The sequence below is a fragment of the Marmota marmota genome, unplaced genomic scaffold (genome assembly GCF_001458135.2).
Source record: "Marmota marmota marmota unplaced genomic scaffold, marMar, whole genome shotgun sequence".
Taxonomy (NCBI): domain Eukaryota; kingdom Metazoa; phylum Chordata; class Mammalia; order Rodentia; family Sciuridae; genus Marmota; species Marmota marmota.
Genome location: NW_025999924.1, coordinates 1,482,321 through 1,501,690, shown reverse-complemented (window position 1 = coordinate 1,501,690; position 19,370 = coordinate 1,482,321). Strand labels below are relative to the sequence as shown.

Genomic DNA, 19,370 nt, shown 5'->3' with positions numbered 1-19,370 from the left:
AAGATTAGATCTGATCCATTTGTTTTTGGGTTTGGGTGTTAGGCAGATTCCCAAATGATAAAATTATGATCAATGGGCACAACTTTTCATTTTTAAAAAATTCAGGTAATTTAAGGCCAGGTGACTGCAGAACAAAGAGTTCGGGCAGCCAGGCTTTCTCTCTCTATAGCTCCCATCTAGGTGACTTGGATGAATCTGAAGACAAAACTCGATTGAACCATTTACTTGCTCCTTTGCGTCCAAGCTGCTCTGGGGCCAGCCGTTTTCTGCCTCCTCTGAACTAATGCATCTCATCAAGACTCTGGATACGCTGCTCTGCGCAGCTTTCACAGACCATCTCCCGGGACTGCCTAAAAGCAGATTACCCTCCTGCTCCTTCTGAATTTGCATCCAGATGAAATCCAGTTCAAGGAAACAGCAAAGACAGCTGTAAAAGGGAAAAGCATAGAAGTTTTCACAAGAAGGCAACCAGCTCCCAGAAGATTAGAAAGGAAAAGAGGGAGTTGAGCTCTGCTTTGTTTGACATCAACTGATCTTTCAGGATCCAAGAGGGCCAAATGACACCTTCCCATAACACCCAGTCCAGGTGTCATCTCCCCAGGGCAGTCTATCTGGATTCCTACCTTTTCCTCCATCCTCAAGGTTGGAAATAGACTCTCTCCTCTTCTCTGCTCTAGTACAGCCCTTACTACTTCCTACTCTGGCTTACTCTATGGAAAAACTCTCTTGGAGACTATAAGTTCCTTTAGGGCAGGGATCACTGGGAAGTGTGACATAACTTCTCACTGAATGTAAGTTTATGGAGACACAAATAAACACATAGACACAGACATAATCTTGCACGGTGCCCGGAAAACAGTAGGAACTTGATAACTACTTGGCAAAATAAAGAATGAAAGAATAAATGATAAATTCACTGAATCTGTTTCTGAACCCCTTACTGTTCCCTTATCATATGAGCTTTTGTTTTGTTTAAAGAGAGAATTTACCAAAAAGAAAAAAAAAAAAGAAAGAAAATTAAAAAGAAGGCCTACAATATGGGATGTATGACTTCTCCACTGACTTCCAGACCAGACCCAGTGGTGGCCTCACGGCTCCTTCTCCCTTGCTCCCCTCTTGCATTTGAGGAATGCAAATTCAATAATCAGGGGAGAAGATGCACTCACCTCCCTCCCCTGCATGCCCTGCACAGCAATTACCCTCTTGCAAGTATCTCTCCACTGGCAGATTAGAAGTTCAAAAAGCTTCGCCTTGTTGCTGACCTGCATAGAATCATGGCAGCTGATAAGGCAAGGCAGCTACGGGGTCTGCAGCTGGAGGCTGGTAAGGGATGGGCTGAGAGCCGATCTTGCTTCCCCAGCATCCCCCGGCACACAATCTGGCCGATTATTGACAATGCTGAGTGATGTGGATGGCATTTATTAGTTTTCAATAGCTGCTATAAAATGAACATCACGCCATCTGCAAAATTAGGATTCCGAAGCAGCCCTGGATATTAAAATATTTGTGACTGCTTCTGCTATTATATAAGATTTTACATTTTATAGGCTCCCCGGGGGACTAGAGGCATAAATTAAGATACATATTTAGAAGCAGTAAATAAACTTAGGAAAGCAGCAGTACAATTAATGAATGGACAGAAAATTGCATTTGGGAGGAGAGAGTTTTTCTACAGAGAGAGTCATCAGCGAAATGGGGTTTAAACATTCTCCTGCCACTATCATTAAGACATTAATAGGAAAAATAATATACTGGAATTCATAAGAAGGAATTTTCAGAAAGTATATAAACAACTCTATGTATAAAAGAGAGATTCAGTGAGTAATAGACCTCCTCTCCCTTGCCATCCCACTGGACTGCATCCAGCAGTACCATCTCCAACAGAGTAAATGGCTGATCAAAGGAATTCCACAGAAAATGTTCCAAGGCCTGATTCTAATGTCACTCAATTTTCTAGCATAATTACCGTATTGTGTCACTTTCTCTTAACCCCACATTCCTAATGAAGACACAATCACAGCGTGATTCAAAGATGCAAGAGCAAATCAGGGTCAATCACTATTAGTTTGAATTCCCTGGGCAGGTTGGGTTTATTCATAGATCCCTCCTGGGCTGGACCACCACCCATTAGGATGGGTGTGCTCACTGTGACATTGGCTTGGCTCTGGCAGGATTTCGAGGAAAGGGTGCTTCTTGTATTTGTCTTATATTTGGCCTCTTGCATCCCTTCTTCCACCTGCCCTTAGAGATAACCTGGAGGAAAGCCTCTCTCTTTGTCTTCTCTAGCAATATCACATTGGGTTGGTCCATGTTTATTTCTGGTGCCTGTGAGCATGTCTGATGCCTCAGAACAAATGGGTGTTCAAGTGTCATCCTGCAACCATCTATCTGGGTGCCCTCACTACCAAGTCTGGGATACCCAATGGCAGGGCAAAAGACAGCTCTTGGTTACCCAGGACTAGTAGTTTCATCTGTGATCACACAGGATGAGGCCATTGCTCATTCCCTCATTTCCTCTCCTGGATCTGTTCTTTCTTTCCAATTGTACCTCCACATCAATCAAAACTCAGCATAGGGATGCTGGCCTCTCTCAATTCACCTTTGAAAGGCTGCTTGTACTAATGGTGGTCAGAGCCTTAGGAAACCATTCCCTGAAGTATCACTGATCTGAAACATAATCCAGAGATAGAAAGGGCTCTGGCTTGCTGCTTTATATTAGAGCAAAAATAATCATGGTAATAGCTTGCATTCTCCTTGATACTTTTCATTCAATAATGTCAAGTAATTTGTACGCAAGTAATTAAGAAAACACTCCTTTGTGGTAACTTACTAATTTAGCTCCCATTTTAAAGAGAGACACAAAGAGGCTTAATGATTCTCCCCAGGGGACAGCAGAATAGGTAGCAGAAGCATTGGGTATGCAGTGATTTGTGGCATAAGATCTCTCATGTTCAGCTCTAATCCCCAATATTGGGCTCACAAAATTGCTTCGGAGCGGGAGTTGGTGTCGAGTCTCTTGGGTGGTGTTGCTCTGTTCTATTGAAGAGCCGCCGGTTTTGCCGCAGAGGCAGCTGCATTTCTTAGCTGTGGGTGAATATTTTTGTACTTTCTTTTCATCACATGATGTATATCATTCCCCGCACTGGCATTTCCAATCACAGAGAGCAGCAGAACCACAGAACGAATTGGAGAACTGTAATTTTTCCCCCTCATTGATTTGGGGGGAGGGAGAGAGGGGATGGGGAGGGGAATGGGTAAGGTGGAATGTTCTTTCAAATCTCCCAACAACACCACTACTGGATGTTTCTTTCACCTCACAACTGCTCATTCAAACTCCCCTCTTTCCATTCTGCCTGCCTCTGCCAGCCTCTTCAACAGGCCCAGACTGCTTCCATCCTCAGAGCATCAGGTGCATAGTCCAAGCAGGATACATGACCTCGGTGACCAGAGCACAAGGTCCCCATCTCCACCTACTTCCACTCTCATCCCCCTCCTGCTCACGGACTCTTTGGATGAGTAGGAAATGACATTCGGTATTAGAGATAGCATTATTTGATGGTGGTGGTCATTATTTGTAATAATCCTTCTCAAGTTGGAATGCTGTGTATTTTGATGCTTTGGTTGCTGGAAGATGTGCCATTAAATTTCTATCTCATTCCTATGAAATTTAAGCTGACAAAGGGGAAAAGACAATTACTAGATTGCTTTTAAATGCGTTTTTCACTCTGAGGCATAGCAAGAACTTGGAGAATATTGGGTGGAGGTATAAAATCTCTTAGTGAAGTAGACAGAACTTGGAGAGGGAAGATGGAATTTATTGTTGCTATTAAAATAGTTGTTGGTTCTATTGAAGGTAACTATGAGTTGTGTTCTTAAACAACTTCAATAATTATAGTGGTAATTAGCACAGGTAGGCACACATGGAAATATAAACATGCAAGTAGATAAATATACTGGCAACTACATCAATAAAGCACTCTGCAAACATAAACTTCTATATAAATGTTAATTAATTACATAAGTAGGCATATAGGATGGGATGGTTATTCATATTACTGCAAAGATAAACCATACTTACAAAAAGGCAGTGCACACATTTGAGAGCCAGTTTTCTCCCCGTGTCTCATCTCAGCCTCCTGGGTCCTAAGCAAAGGGTCAGGAAAGTCAAAGGCTCCAGCCCTTTGCTATTCAATCCAACAACCCAAAGGCTACATGTGCCTGTTGAGCACTTCAGATGTTTCTAGTCCCAAATGAAATGTACAAAGAGTGTAAAAAAAAAAAAGTACCAAATTTTGAAGGCTTAGCTTGAATATCTCATTAATAATTTTATATAGATTATACATGGGAATGATAATATTTCGGATATATTATGTTAAACAAAGTATTTTATTAAAATAAATTTAAAATATTTCTTTATATGTTTTTACTATGGGTAGTAGGAAATTTTAAATTCTCTTGTGGCTTAGAGTACATTTTTATTGGACAATGTTGCTGTGGACTATTGAACCTGAGTTTGTGGAGCAATAGAAGTCAGGGACAAGGAATGGTTCTGGGGCTTCCAGGGCACATTCTGCTACTGTGACATTTCTGCCTGTGAGCTATCAGAGAATAAACCAAGGCTGTCTCTCCATGCTGTGAAGGACAGGGGTGAGCAAGCCGGTCCAGTAGTCCTGCTCAGCCTGGGAGGGACAACATTTGGCATCAGACACAGTAAAACAATGGGGCTCAAGGCATACTGGGGTATTTGGGCTGCTTATCTGCAAAGTTGGAAGAAAGGAAAGCACAGGTTTATCATGCCCCCCTTCTGGTAAGCACCTGTTTGGCTGCTGGGTATGCCAGCTAATTATTCATGAGGGGAGAAGAGGGAGGGGACAAATAAGAGGAAGACTGGCCTGGGAGTGGGAGGTGGGAATATGTGCTCAGTGTAGCTTCTGGAGTAGTTTGCCTCAGATTTTGCCACACAAGGGGTTTGCAGGGCACCTATTTGTCCTGAATGAAAAGGACTTGCACGAATTCATTCATGTATCACCCTGGTACAGTGTTTAAAAGTCAGATAAATGTTGACAACTGTGACATAACCTAGCTGTGGTGCCAACCACAACCATAACCCAGGTTATGGTGGTCAGTCCTGTTTGGGTGGGTTCTTTAAATCACTTGTTTTCTTATTTGCATGTTATTTGTGTAAACTCAACTACTAAGTTCAGAAGGCCTTAACTCCAAGAAGGCATAATTAAACTGAATTATATCAATAGTATAACCCCCTACAACTGTATGCAAATACATACCAAGATAAATGCTATTTGAGAATGTAAGATTATTAAACCATTGAATTCGTTGTAACTCAGAAATTGTGAATACACAACCTGTGTGGAACCCTCCTTTTGACATCACAATTCCTATAGGTCACAGGCACAGGAGAGTTTTTTTAAAGGTCCCAACTTTCTCAGAGATGTTTACCTTCCGGAGCCCTTAATGCTCATCCAGTACAGCTTCTCCCTGATGCTGATTGAGCAATAAGGCATCAAAGGCCCAGAGAGGAAATTGCTCAAGATGATACCACCACTCAGGGCTGACCCAAGACCAGAAAATGTCCCTGGTCCAGGTCCTCTTCTACTTGGAGATACAAGTGCTGGAGTAAGAAGGGACTGTCATCTATAAAGCTAGCCATCTAAATGTCCCCGTAGAGCTAGTAAACTATGAAATGTAGTCCATCTCCTCCCTTGACAAGCATAACTTCCTAACAATGCAGCAGGCCAGCTTCTGTGCTAGAAATCTTGGGTTTTTCTGGGTACCCAGAATGTGATGCACAAGGGAGATGCAAGCTCCAGAGAGGCACATGCCGTTGGCCCTGTAAGAACTGTACGGAAGCGTGCCAGAGCTGATTCCTCTAACCTGTGGTCCAGCAGGACCTCAGGGCCGCATTTAAGAGACTTCTCCTCCTACCCTGATTCCTAGTCCTAGACATTTTTCTGTATTACAACACTCGCTTCTGCATAATGCAATGTACCTATAACCCTATTCTACTCCAAATGATAATTATTATTCCTGACAGGGGAAGGACTTCTTGGGTATAAGGAAATAGCAAAATAGAGTTGAAGTTCTAATTTTCTTGTTGTGCTCAGATCTCATTGCTGCCCTACATCTTCTCCTTTCACTCCACAAACACACATTCTGAAACAAACACAGAGACACACACACACACTGAGACACACACACTGAGACACACACATGCAAGCACACACTTGCACACCTGGACAACCCTATATGGTCAAGAATCCCATACAAGACACAATGGTCGCTCGCTTTCCTGTCATTTGTTTGTTGTGAGTCACTTGAACTCCACTGATTTGCATGTTGTTTTCATAAATTTGCATAGCACATTGAAGAGGTCCTCTCTCTCCAGCATCTCTGCTGTGGAAATGTGGCCAGTTCTCCCTGTGCCACAAGGCAATCAAAGGAAGGCTTTATTTCCACATACATTTATTACAATGACGCTTTTGAATGCTACAGAACATAGAAGGACTTTCTTTTAATTAGAGTATCAGTGTGAGGAATTTACTGAAGCCATCCCTTTCTTGCTGTGGTCAATGGGCAACTCAGAATTATGAGAGCAGGTAGCCAGGAAGGTGCACAATGTCCTGCTCTGGGAGGGATATTTTTAAATGATCCCATCAGGGATGTCCTCAAGAAATCCTCTCAGCCACTCGTGTCCTCTGAGCCTCCAAAATCCTGCTCCTTTAGTGGCTTTCACACCAGAGTTCTCACAAGGATGCTGCCAGTGACACTGGGGACCCCTGTCCATCTGGCTTGGCTCAGGACTCCATGCTCCACAGTGAAGCTGAGAAAACTGTGTGGAGTGTTTATATGTCTGTTTTGGTTTCATTTTTGGAATAATGGCCACACTGTACATGACCACCTGATTCTAATCACTCAAAAGAATTTTTTAAAAGGGGTTTTTCAGCCCCACACATGAAAGTGATATTATGAGTCTTGTTGAGAATTGAATCATATGTGCACAGCCCTCACGGTCTCTTACATAATGACCTTGCCTGTGTGCAGTCCTTCCTTCCCTCCCATTTCATAAATCATCCATTTACCTTGGGCATGTTTTTTTTGCTCTTCAACACTGAGCCATTCGCAGAATGAAAAGACAAGAGAAAGGGGTGAGGGATGGGGCCTCAATCCTCTTTGGTTCTCCAGCCACCACATAAAGAAAGACCAAAAGGGAAAAGGGAAGAAATGAAAGAGTACCCATAGAAAAGAGGAAGGAACCTAACAGAGAAGAAAAGCATCAAGAGAATGGTCTTGCTCCAGGGCAGTAGTGTAAGGGCTGTGGATCACAACTCCTTCCCTGTGAAGGAATGGGAAACCCACAGGCCTGGGACTCAAGCCCACTTGGGGAACGTGTGGCTATGCAGTCTTGACCAACTTGTGTAGTCTTCAAGATCAGGACAGCAATGCTGTATAACATTTCACTCACTCCACAGAGAAATAAGGAAAATGAAATCATTTACTATATTGTTTAGAGAAATCCTTATTAGACATGTATGCAACTGTTCCTTCGTGGTCTCCATTGCCTCTCATGAAGTAAACAGAAAAGGAGTTGAACTGCAGTGAATTTTTTTTCCTCTCTGTTCTTTTTTAATCAGTCCACAAACATTTCTGGACATTCCACTGTATCTTCAACCTGCATTATATAAACTACAATGTACAAATGTACCCACCACCCTGCCCATTCCAAGCTTCCCAAGTCCCAGCAACCCTCCATCACTGTCTGCTAAGATCCCATTAAGTTTCTTGCTGAGGCCATCGTAGTGAGCAAGCATAAGAGTGGAGCCTCTATTTTCAGGTCATTCACTTGAATTTTGAATCTTTGTGAATCACAAGAAAATCTATGCAGAGTAATGTATCCATTATATGATACCCTAATTCTAAAGACAGTGATTCAACTGCTCCTGTCAGGTCTCTAACCATCTCCATCCATGTGACCAAATCCAAGGGACACTTCTCTGATCTCATTTAATTTGGTTGCTCATCCAACTTACCACTTCCTCTTTCTTTCTTTTTTTTAAATGTTTTTTTTTAGTTGTAGTTGGACACAATACCTTTATTTTATTTATTTATTTTTATGTGGTGCTGAGGATCGAACCCAGAGCCTCGCATATGCTAGGCAAGTGCTCTACCTACTGCTCAGCCACAACCCCAGCCCTGTACCACCTCCTCTTTCTAAGAATATTCTATTTTCTTGGTTTTCCTCACACCATCCTCTGTTTGCTTCACTTCAATGGCTTTTGTCTTTTTTCCCTCTGTTGCCTCTACCTCCCCTTTCAGTTTCACAGGTTAAGATTCCTTAGAGTTTGGTCCTATCACCCTTCTTTTTTTCCTTCCTCTTTCTTTTCTTCTTTTCCTCTTCCTTCCTTCCTTTCTCTCTTCTCCCTCTTTTTCTCATCCATCTATATGCTCTCCATGGCTGATCCCATCATTCTCAACGTTTAACTCCATGGAGTTAAAACTCTTTAATCACTTTCTGTTACGGTTTAGGCAAAAGCTCATGAGTGAGACAGTGCACGGATTTTCAGAGGTGAGATGATTAGATTATAAGAGATGTAAGCTAATCAGTGAATTAATCCACTGCTAATGAGTACCAAATTCACAACCACAGATCATCAGAGATCTTTATTTATATATCCAACTGCCTACACTTGGATATCTCAAATGTTTCTCTGATTTAACATGTTTAACATTATCAGAACACAAACCTTGATTCCTGGTCCCCAAACTTAACTTTCCACCTCCACATATCTTCCCTCTAGAACCTCCCAGCATCTGAAGCCAAGACCATGGGTTCATTCTTGACTCTTCACTTTCCTGCATACCCACCATTCAATCTACTAGCAAGTCCTATCAACCTGAACAATAGTCGTGAATCTGTTTATCTCCACCACTACCCTGCCAGCCACACCACCATCATCTCTCACCTGGGTCCACTTTATACCTCCCAACTGGTGTCTTTCTTTCCATTTTTGTTCCCAACTCAACTCAATTCTTTCTCCACATAGTAATAAAGTAAATTATACTATATCAGATTAATATCAAACATAAATCAGATCATGTCATTCCTCTGCTTAAAACTCTTTAATCACTTTCTGTTAAGGTTTAGGCCAAAAAGCTCATGAGTGAGACAGTGCAAGGATTTTCAGAGGGGAAATGATTAAATTATAAGAGATGCAAGCTAATCAGTGAATTAATCCACTGATACTGATTAATTGGGTAGTAACTGTAGGCAGGTGGAGTGTGGCTGGAGAAGGTGGGTCACTGGGGGTGTGCCTTTGGGCTTTATATTTTGTCCCTGGTGGAGCGGAGCTCTCTCTCTCTCTTCTTATTGATGCCATGTCCTAAGCTGCTTTCCTCCTCCACACCCTCTACCATGATGTTGAGCCTCACCTTGGGCTGTTTTAGTCAGCTTTTTCACTGCTGTGACTAAAAGGACCCAACCAGAACAACTGTAGAGGAGGAAAAGTTTATTTAGGGGCTCACAGTTTTAGAACTGGCCATAGGAGGCCAGCTCCAATCCTTGGGGCTCAAGGTGAGGCTGAACATCTGCTGGAAGAGTGTGGCAGAGGGAAGCAGCTCATATCCTGATGAGAAAGCAGAGGGAGACTCCATTCTCCAGTTACAGAATATATACATCCCAAGCCATGCCCCCCAATTCCCAGCTCCAGCCACACCCTTCCGCCTTCAGTTACCACTCAATTCATCCCATCAGGTATTAATTCACTGGTTAGGTTAAAGCTATAATCCAACCATTTCTCCTCCAAACCTTCTTGCATTTTCTCAGATGTGAGTTTTGGGGGGACACCACATCTAAACCATCATAGGCTCAGAGTGATGGAGTCATCCAACCACAGACTGAAACCCTGAAACCATGAGTCAGAATAAACTTTTCCTCTTCTATGCTGTTCTCGTCAGGTTTATTGACAAGTGACAAAATAGCTGGCTAAAGCACCCTCTATTTCACATGGAATAAAATCTAGTTTCTTTACCACAGACCCTGCATGATCTGTCCCCTGTCCCCTCCACCTCATCTCATGCCAGGCTTTCTTTCCCCTTACTTGGTGATAGCTAGTCACACCAGTCCTCTTAGTTCTGTAAATGTGACCAAATCCTTCCTGATTCAGAATCTCTCCTACTTTTACTCCTTTGCCCTTATGTTAAATGTCTTATCCCGTAGAGGACTTCTCCCAACAACCCCATTATGAACATTATTTTCCTCACTTTTATTACTTTCTATCTTGGCTCTTTCTTTGTTCCTTTTTTAAACTTGTCTTGATTTCTAATAATTTCTTCCTACTGAAAAAAATTTTTGATGAAATTTGTTGTTGTTTTTTTTTGTGACCTTCAGTAAAATATGAGCCCCATGAAGATAAGAATGGACTATCTGTGACTATGGTATTCCTCACACCACATCCCGCTGTTCAGCACTATGGGAAAAAACGAAGAAAGAAATGAGGAATCACAATCTCTGAAATATTATCCAGGTTTATCCTAATCATTTTCTTCAAATTACAATTGCAGTTTGACTTTAAGCCTTGGGGATTGAGGAAGTAGCTCAGCAATAGAGTGCCTGCCTGGCATGTTCAAGGCTCTGGGTTTGATTCCCAGCATTAGGAGAAGGAGGAGGAGGAGGAAGGGAGCCGGGAGAGGTAGAGGAAGAGAAGGAAGAAGACAATGAATCAGGACATACTTGAGACATCTGTTTCTGTGGAAACTTCTAAGTAGCCATCTTTGGCAGATTCAAGTCCCTTTTAGGCCACACTCATATGGAGAAGAAATGAGCACTCAGAAAAATGACCAAAGTTGAAATATTACATGTGTAATTTGGCTTTTTTTATGATAAATTGTTCCCAAAGAGATCTAAGTAAAGATAACCATCAACCTAACATCTAATTAACTTAAATAGAGCAAATATTGTCTAAATCAGGACACTTAAAGATACACTTTAAATAATAACTCAAGGATAATAAACATCAATGAATATTATCTCATGAAAACCAGAACAAGATGCTCTAACATCAATCACTATGTGGTTCAAATCTTCCTAGAATTTGCAATAAAAAGTTAATATAATGGCTAATCATAAAATTATATTCAAATATTCAACTAATAGCATATTCCACAAATTATTACCTTTTTATCTATAATTATGATCTATTTTATATGACAACAAGTCAGTGAGTAAAGGAACACAGAGTTAAATATGTTGGAATCCAGAAGGGTTCTGTGGGCGAGAATTTGATAGACATCTTTGAGGAGATGGAAGGGGATTTGTTGTCTCATGGTTGATTCTTGGATAAATCAGTAATAAAAATAATAATTAAAGTTTACTGGGCCTTTATCAGATGCCATATCAACTGAAAAATGCATTTAACATTTCTAACAAAAATAATCCTCAGAACACCTCCAGGAATATTTAGTATTAGTTTCATTTTGCAGAGAAGGTCTTCAAAGTTCAGAGGATTAAACAAATTGCCCAAGATTATAAAACAATGAGCAGCAAAACTGTGCTCACACACAAACGGGCCTTTCTCTGAAGCCCATATTCTTAGCCACTGGTTGACTCCTTACATTCCCAACTTCCTTCTATAGTTGCAGTTTAGAGGTCTCGCTCTGATCCACACTGGGATAAGCTTCTTCCTGCTGGCACATGCTCCTTTATGTGCTTGGAGGAAACACTAACAAGGCTCACAGATTTCTGCACGTGGAGGGCTGCCTGTCTTGTACCTGTCTAGAGGAATTGAACCATACAGTGTTATGGCTGAAAAATATCTTGGATGGTCCATGGTCCTGCCTCCTTATTTTGCACATGAGAAAATCAGAGAAATGAATGAACTTGCCTAAAATCACAGAACCTCACAGTCAAAAGCCAGAACCCAAACCCAGATCTCCTGATTCCCAGTCCAGTATGCAGTGATATTCAGAATATAGAATATATTCAGAGTATATTCAGAATATAGAATATATAGAATATAGCAATATTCAGAATATAGAATCTTCAGAAAAAATTTTCCCATGTAAATATTTTATAGATAATTTAGTAATAAAATAAAACATTAATTTTACAATAAATAATGCATATTTACAAAAAAATGTAAACATAGCCTGGGGTACACTGTCAGGCTTGGAATTAGCTCCATGGTCCCAAGGAAATGCAGCACATGCATAGGACGCTGTCCCACACCTGGGACCTGGCAGCCCTCCCTAGATTGTGTCTGCATTTTCCCAGAGTGGCAGAGTTCAGGTTGCACAGCTGCAGGGAATTGTCTCCCTCCACGACCCTCCCATTTGCTCATCTGTAAACCATCAGAAGGATGTTCCAGACTTGTCCAGGATGTTCCTGGCTTCCACATCTCCTTCGCTCTCTTTCATTCTCAGCTGAGACCCCTGACTGTTCATTAGAGAAGACCAGCCCATCTCAGGCTGTGAAACAAGCAGGGCCATTAGTGGACCTGGGAAGGCCAGATAGGACACACACAGCCCAGGGCCGCCTGAGTCTATCCTGCTGCTGATTTCAGACTCCAAACCTGGCCCCACTGATGACTGGGTTCCTGATCTTCTCCTGAGACCAAAGTCCCACCTCAGATCCCCACTCCAGGAACCTGGCCCCATCTTTGTCCTCACGACTGGGTGGCTCATGATAATCAACTCTTAGGACCAGACTTAGGAATTTTTAGAGGCCTTAAATACTCTAAATAGTATGCAGTTTCTTTACCTCCTACCTTTTTTTCTCCATCCAATTTAAAATTAAAAAAAAAATACTATGTCATAATTAAAGTTTTAGAAATGATAAAAAAATGTACATAGATACTATTGTTAAAATACCGTCTTCCTAGATATTCTCATCTCCCTCCCTCCCTCCCTCCCTCTCTTCCTCTCTCTGTCTCTCTCATGTGTGACATGTACCCTTGCTTTGCTGAGGCCAAATTACCCAGCTGTGAATATTTCTCCCTTGTTAGGTAGCACAGCTTACCTGTCTCAGAGGCCCTGGAGGGACGATGGATTAGAACAGAGTTTCTCTTTCTTGTTCTGGTGTTCCTTGAGGGGACTCGTGCCACATGCTATATTTTTTCCCCCTAACAAAACAAAACAAACACATCATCCTGTTCCTATATCAGGCAGTTTCTTTCCACTGTCCACCTTGGGTGGCTTCCAAGTGGAGGGCTGGCAGTGACACACTGACACCTTCCCATTAAGGGCTTTCCCAGGAGCTTCCGACATGATTTCCCAATGAGGAACGGGGCCCAGGCACCTCCTCCTGGAAGGCTTACCCCAGAACCCTCTAGAGCTGTGATGTGCTGAGAGCCATAGCCGAGTCCGAATGGCATTTTTGCCAGAACGGAGTGGTTGAGAGGTGACACCAGCAAGCTATTGAGATGATAATGGTTATGTTAAGCTGTGTATATTAGACCCCTGCTGTCCGCCTCGGCCTGCTACTTTGGAGTTCTCAGGCTACTTTGGAGATCTAGCGGGGATTCCTGGAGAGTTCCCATTGGTTGGGGAAGTGCTGGAGGAGGGATTTCCGGTTGGTGGTTCCTGGAGGAGCCACGTGGGTGGTGTTCGGGAGAGTTCCCGGGGAGCGTGTGTGGAGTGTGCTGGTGGAGTTCAGAAATAAAGTTTGTTCCTGCTTCAGTGGCTCGTGATTTGTGCCCAGCCAGACTGCGGCATTTGGTGGCCAGTACGGGAATGAATGAACCCGAGACTCCAACTGAGCTAGCCATTATCATCTCAATGGCTTGCTGGGGTCATCTCTCAACCACTCCGTTCTGGCAAAAATGCCATGCGTCATTCGGACTTGGCTATGGCTCTCAGCAGTGATGCATTAGTCAACCAGAGCTGCATCCTCACCAGTGAGGTCTGGACCCCAACTGGATGGGAGTGGGTGTTCTTCCTGGAGAGCTCTAGCTCAGCTCCAGGGACAGTGGTTGCTCTGTGTATATGTTATTCTTCTTCTTCTTTTTTTGGCATTCTTTTTACCTTTTACTAACTGATATGTTGCTCCGATCTCCTGTTGATTAATTCTTTATATTCAACTTTTTCTATTCAAATTCCTTTGTTTTATGTCTTCTGATTGGACTCTGATGGATATGAAATTAGCTTCAAAAGTAGTTCCAAGAAATGGGCTAGGAAAGAGGATTTGGTCGTTTGGCCATATTCTTGAACTTGTGTGCAGCACTGAGCTCCTTGCCAAGGGGAACAGAGTGCTAGTGAACCAGGACATGCAGCATCACCTAGTTAGTCAAGTTGTCACCTGTAGTTGATTGTGGATGGAATGCCAACTGAAGCAAGTGCCATGGGAGCCCAGGTGGCTGCTACACTTCATCATTATAACAATAATGGTGGCTACAAGGGCCATGGCATGGAATGGACTTTTGTGAGCTGGAGCACTTCCGGAAAGAAAACAATAAGCTTGGATTCTTCAACTCCAAGCTCAAGTCACAATGTGAGAACCAGAAAGCCTTCATGACATTCCTGCCAGTGTCTCTGTGAGGACATGACAAGAACCTCCACAGGTCTTAGCAGCTTCACCTTTCAGAGGTCACCATATCTCCACCTTCCTCAGATGACTACTGCCTTTCCTGGTACCTCTGAAGTATGTTCTCAAGTCTTAGCTCGTATTTAGGATTAACTAACTCATGGATTAACCATGTGAAAAAATTACATTTAGTAGATTAACAAAAGTGAGAACCTTAATAGAACACCACACACATGTCTACATTTTAGAAGGGACCAAGTGAAGATGCAGGACTGCTCCAACCCCAGCCAGTTATAAGCATCTTATCTGTCAGAATCCTATGTTTCCATCCTACATAGGGAGAGAGGAAGTGCAAGATACAACCAGAAGAACCTTATGCGGTCTGGTCAATTATAAACTCGCATCTGTGCACAATCCCCTTCTCTTGACTTTAGGGGTAATGATAGGGTTTTTTAGCTTTGCCTCATCTTTTGATCTTGTATGCATTTAATCTAGGATTAGAGAGAAAGAGAGCAGTTTTGCTGCAAAAATCCAGAACATGGAGCTTTTAATTTAGTGCAGTAATATTGGGGAACCACCCTTCAAGAGATTGAGAAGGTATATGAAGAATGAGGAAGAAAAGCCTTTGAGGGAGCTGACATTAAGAAGGTGGGTAATTTAACTTCAGAGCTGTGTGGCTTGCCTGTGATGCATGTGACCTGGGTGTGTGACACTGAGGAATGACAACATGGTGAGGTTGCCTGACAGAGAGATGCTGAATGATTGCAGCAGTGCAGGCTGGAGGCAGCTAGCACAAACATGACCATGCCCGGGCTGCACTTTATCACCTAGACCATCTGCTGGTCGGTTTAGAAAGCAGAGGACCATTTGCTAAGTGACAAACTGATGTCACGTTATTCTAATGTTCAACATAAGAAGAGCTCTGCCAAGCAGCAGACAATAACAACAGACTATTTTGTCGCTTTTCATCAAGCAATTTGTGTGATGTTTTCAGTCCCTTAAGTATTATTCTTGCATTATGTTTATACTTTGATAGCATCTGCAGAACAGGAAATGTGTCCCTAAATATTGGATGTCATTTTAAGTAAATTGTTGTTCATTAAACCCATTGTAGACACTGTTTTGCCTGAATTTGTTTTAGCAGCTGTCGGGGATTCTCCATAACTCCTTCCACCTCTCCTCTTCTTAAACCCCTCACGTACATTACCACAAACACCTGACAGTTGATGGGTGCATCCCATGATGGTGCCCCTGGCTTGGGCTTCAACCCGGAGTCTGAGATACGTGGTCTGCACTTCTAAACAGAAGCCAAGTGCCTAGAAATGCCACTGGCCCCATACATGCCTTTATCTTCATCTTTGAGACATATATGCTTTTCTCTGCTCTAAAGAATGACCATTGCTTCAAGAGGGGCTGGCTCTTCCTCAATGTTCTGACTGATACCTCCACTGATCACACACATTTACACACACTGACACACATATCACAATTCCTTATGCAGAATGCTTTGCTTGATCTCCTCCACAATTTACCACTGTCTTTGTTGTGGAATACATCTACATGTAGCTTATAATACCGGATTTATAAGTAATTTGAGGATGAACTGTTGTGTTTAACCAAATGTGCAAGCTTGCCTTCTCAGTACCCATTGCTAACGTCCCTTGAGCTCTTTCTACTGGCCAGGCACCATGCTAAGCTACTGTGGAAGAACATGTCAAAAATCCCAGGGAATTCCTATAAGGGAAATGCCATTCATGTTTTCGTTTTATAAATGGGAAAAGTAGGGAGTAGAGGGATGACTTAGTCCATTTTCTGCTCCTCTAACAGAATCCCACAGACAGGGAAATATAAATAAAAAGAAATTTATCTCTCATATTTCTGGGGATTTTGAAGTCTAAGATCAAAGGGCCACATTTGGTAAGGGCCTTTTTGCAGCATCATAGCAGTAAGAGGGCTTTTATGGTGAGAGAACATGAGCAGGTAGAGAAGGAGCATGAGAACATAATGGAGAGACACCACACCTTTATAATGAAGGCAGTTCTGTAACCACTCTACTCCTTCGATAGCCCATTTCATGAATGTGAAGCCTCTTACACGTCACGCAACTCAATACGATCACAGTGGCAATTAAATTTCAGCATGAGCTTTGGAGGTGAATTCAAACCATAGCAAATGATTTATTAACATCCCCAGTGTTGCACTGCTAGCAAATGACTGAGCTGGGAGTTAAATTGAGGGATCTGATTCCAGCACCTATATGCTCATAGCTGCTAAGATGCCCTTCCATGTAGCTCTGCAATATTCTAGAATATTCAAGCATCACCAGGCTTTCAATTTCATTTACGAAACTTAGGGTGTTGAGTGATGAGTTATAAAATTGGTAAAAAGATGAATTCTACTAATCTCACATATCAATGTCATATAGCTTTAGAAGCAGGAATATGGGAAGATATTACTGTGATAAGTCCGACAAATGTCCTCAGCTGTGCAACATCGTCTACTCAGGCTTCTGTTTGTCAGGAGGAGCCTCTTTGTTTAAAACAACAGGGATCAGAACAAATACAAAAATCTTCCAAGTAAGGCCTACACGTGGGTCTGATTTAGAACCAAGATCTGGCCAGGCGTGGTGGCACACATAGTCTCAGTGACTGGGGAGGGTGAGACAGGAGAATCCCAAGTTCAAGGCCAGCCTGGGCAACTTTAAGACCCTGTCTCAAAATAAAAAATAAAACAGGCTGGGGATGTAGCTCAGTGACAGAGTGTCGCTGATTTCAATATCCAGTACTGCAAAGAAAAAAAATTAGATACGATGTTGTCTATATTGAGTTGCATGTAAAAAAATTCTCAGGAGTAGATTTACCCTAAGAATGGTTGTTTAGTATTTTATTCTCATTGCTAGACATTTAGGCAGGTCAGGGGCAGATCCTCAACAAAACCATTATTTACTGCAAGAGCCAGCCAACTTTCATGTAAAGGGTCCTTTATAAATATTTTAGGATTTGTGGTCTGTGTGGCCATAACTACTCGACTTTGCCATGTGGAGCAAAACAGCTATAGACAATGTGTAAACAAAAGGGCATGAGGGGCTGGGTTCCAATAAAATTTTATTTATGATATTAAATTTTGGAGATCATATAATTTTCAGGTATCCTGGATTATTACTCTTCTTTTGATCTTTTTTCCAATTATTTAAAGGTGTAAAAACCATTCCTAACACAAAAACCATAAAAAACCATCCCAAGCTACCAGAACACCAGCAACTGATTGGCACAGAGGGGATCCATCCCTGTGCAAAGTCTACTCAGCTCTCCCAAGGGCTGTATAACCCACCCTGGGGCACAATGTTTGGCATACGATACATGCTGGAAGAGAGATAGTCTGTGGATCTCCTTTTTCTGTGCCACAGAGAGCATCTTTTTACAGAGGAAACACCCTGGACTTGGGTGAGCAAGAAAAAGTTCATGGTAGGAAGAAATGCTCTTGCCCCCTGCAATCGTGGGAGTCAATACCCATGACAGTGTGAATTGCAGGGCTGTCACCTGTCAGACTGTTTGCATGAATCATAGATGATATTAATGAGCATCTTTGCAAAAGCTTCCCATGCAATTTACCAAGAAATAATCCTCACCCTAACGACAGCAATTAGCAATAAATATTCCCTTTCATTCATTCTTAAAAACGGATGTGTGTTTTACAGTACAGTTACCTTTTGCTGAACAGGTAGATGTGGGTAATCTACATGTTGATCTTGAGTTTTTACTAACTGCTTCTGAGAATTCCTGCCAAAGTTGTCTTGTAGTGAAGGGAGAAGCTTCCTGCTCTCTCCTAGCAAGTGGCAGAGAGAGAAGATGCACACGTGTTAGGCAGAAGCTGGCAACTCTGCTGGTACCTTCCCACAGGTCTTCCCTTACCAATTTAGGGCGTGGAACAACTGTTTTTCAGCTGCCAGGACTGACATGGCATTGCTTGAGAGTTTTCCCTAAAACATGACGATGGAGCACACTGGAAATGTGGGAAGCCAATGCCTCCCTAGAAGCAGCACTTGCCTGAATAGCAGGGATTGGTGTATAAACACCCCAGCTTCCTCAGCCTCGGGTGGGATAACTCTGAGGCAAACGTCCTACAGGGCTCTCAGGGTTAAGTTCCCATTGCCCCGGTGGTACCTGGGTTGGTGACACATCTTCACAAAATGCCTCCCCTCCCACCTCCCTTCCCCACTGCCCTAAGATGCTTTTTTTAAAAATCCCTTTTTAATACTTTTGTATTTAAGTACAAATAACGTATTGCCTTTCCCCTAATAAATTATTTGTCCTCAAATCCCTGAATCAGGATCTCTCTCTGGGGGACCCGATCTAAGACTCTGACACCAAAGCCAGCCTGCTTGGCCAAGTGTGGCCAAGGGCAGTGGTTTGGTCAGCTCACTTCATGGCAGCCTGATGGGGAAGGAGGAACAAATTCCAAAGGTTCAGAAAATCTGTGTTTTCCCGGGAGAGATACATGTTCTTCAGAAAAACTACAAGGCCCAACACAACCGGATCTCACTTCCTATTCCCTTCTGCTTGGATGGCTCCATCCCATCCTCTCTGTCCCTGCTGTTCCTGAAGCACACCTGGCCAGCACCACTGCTCTTGGCTGCCCTGAGTGGAATGCTGTTCCCCAGGTATCAATGGCTTCTTTCCTCATCTCTTTCCGAGGCCTTTGTTCCAATGTAGCTCTCTTATTGAGACTTTTCTGGGCCACCTGTGTAAATTACCACCACCTCACCTACCCAGACACCCCCACCACCACTCCCCGTATTCTTCTCCATAGCACTTAGCACTGTTCAGCATGGCCTAACCAG

At 42.6% G+C, this 19,370-nt stretch overlaps 1 long non-coding RNA gene across 1 annotated transcript in view; it reads right to left on the bottom strand.

Annotated features, from left to right (window-relative positions):
• Nucleotides 1-13,181, bottom strand: part of LOC125615748 — a 46,030-nt gene extending 32,849 nt beyond the window's left edge. The window contains exons 1-2 of the long non-coding RNA XR_007346329.1: nt 13,028-13,181; nt 4,079-4,143 (exon numbers count right to left, since the gene is read on the bottom strand). This is a non-coding gene — a long non-coding RNA (uncharacterized LOC125615748). The remainder of the gene's footprint in view (nt 1-4,078; nt 4,144-13,027) is intronic.
• Between the last annotated feature and the right edge of the window lie 6,189 nt (nt 13,182-19,370).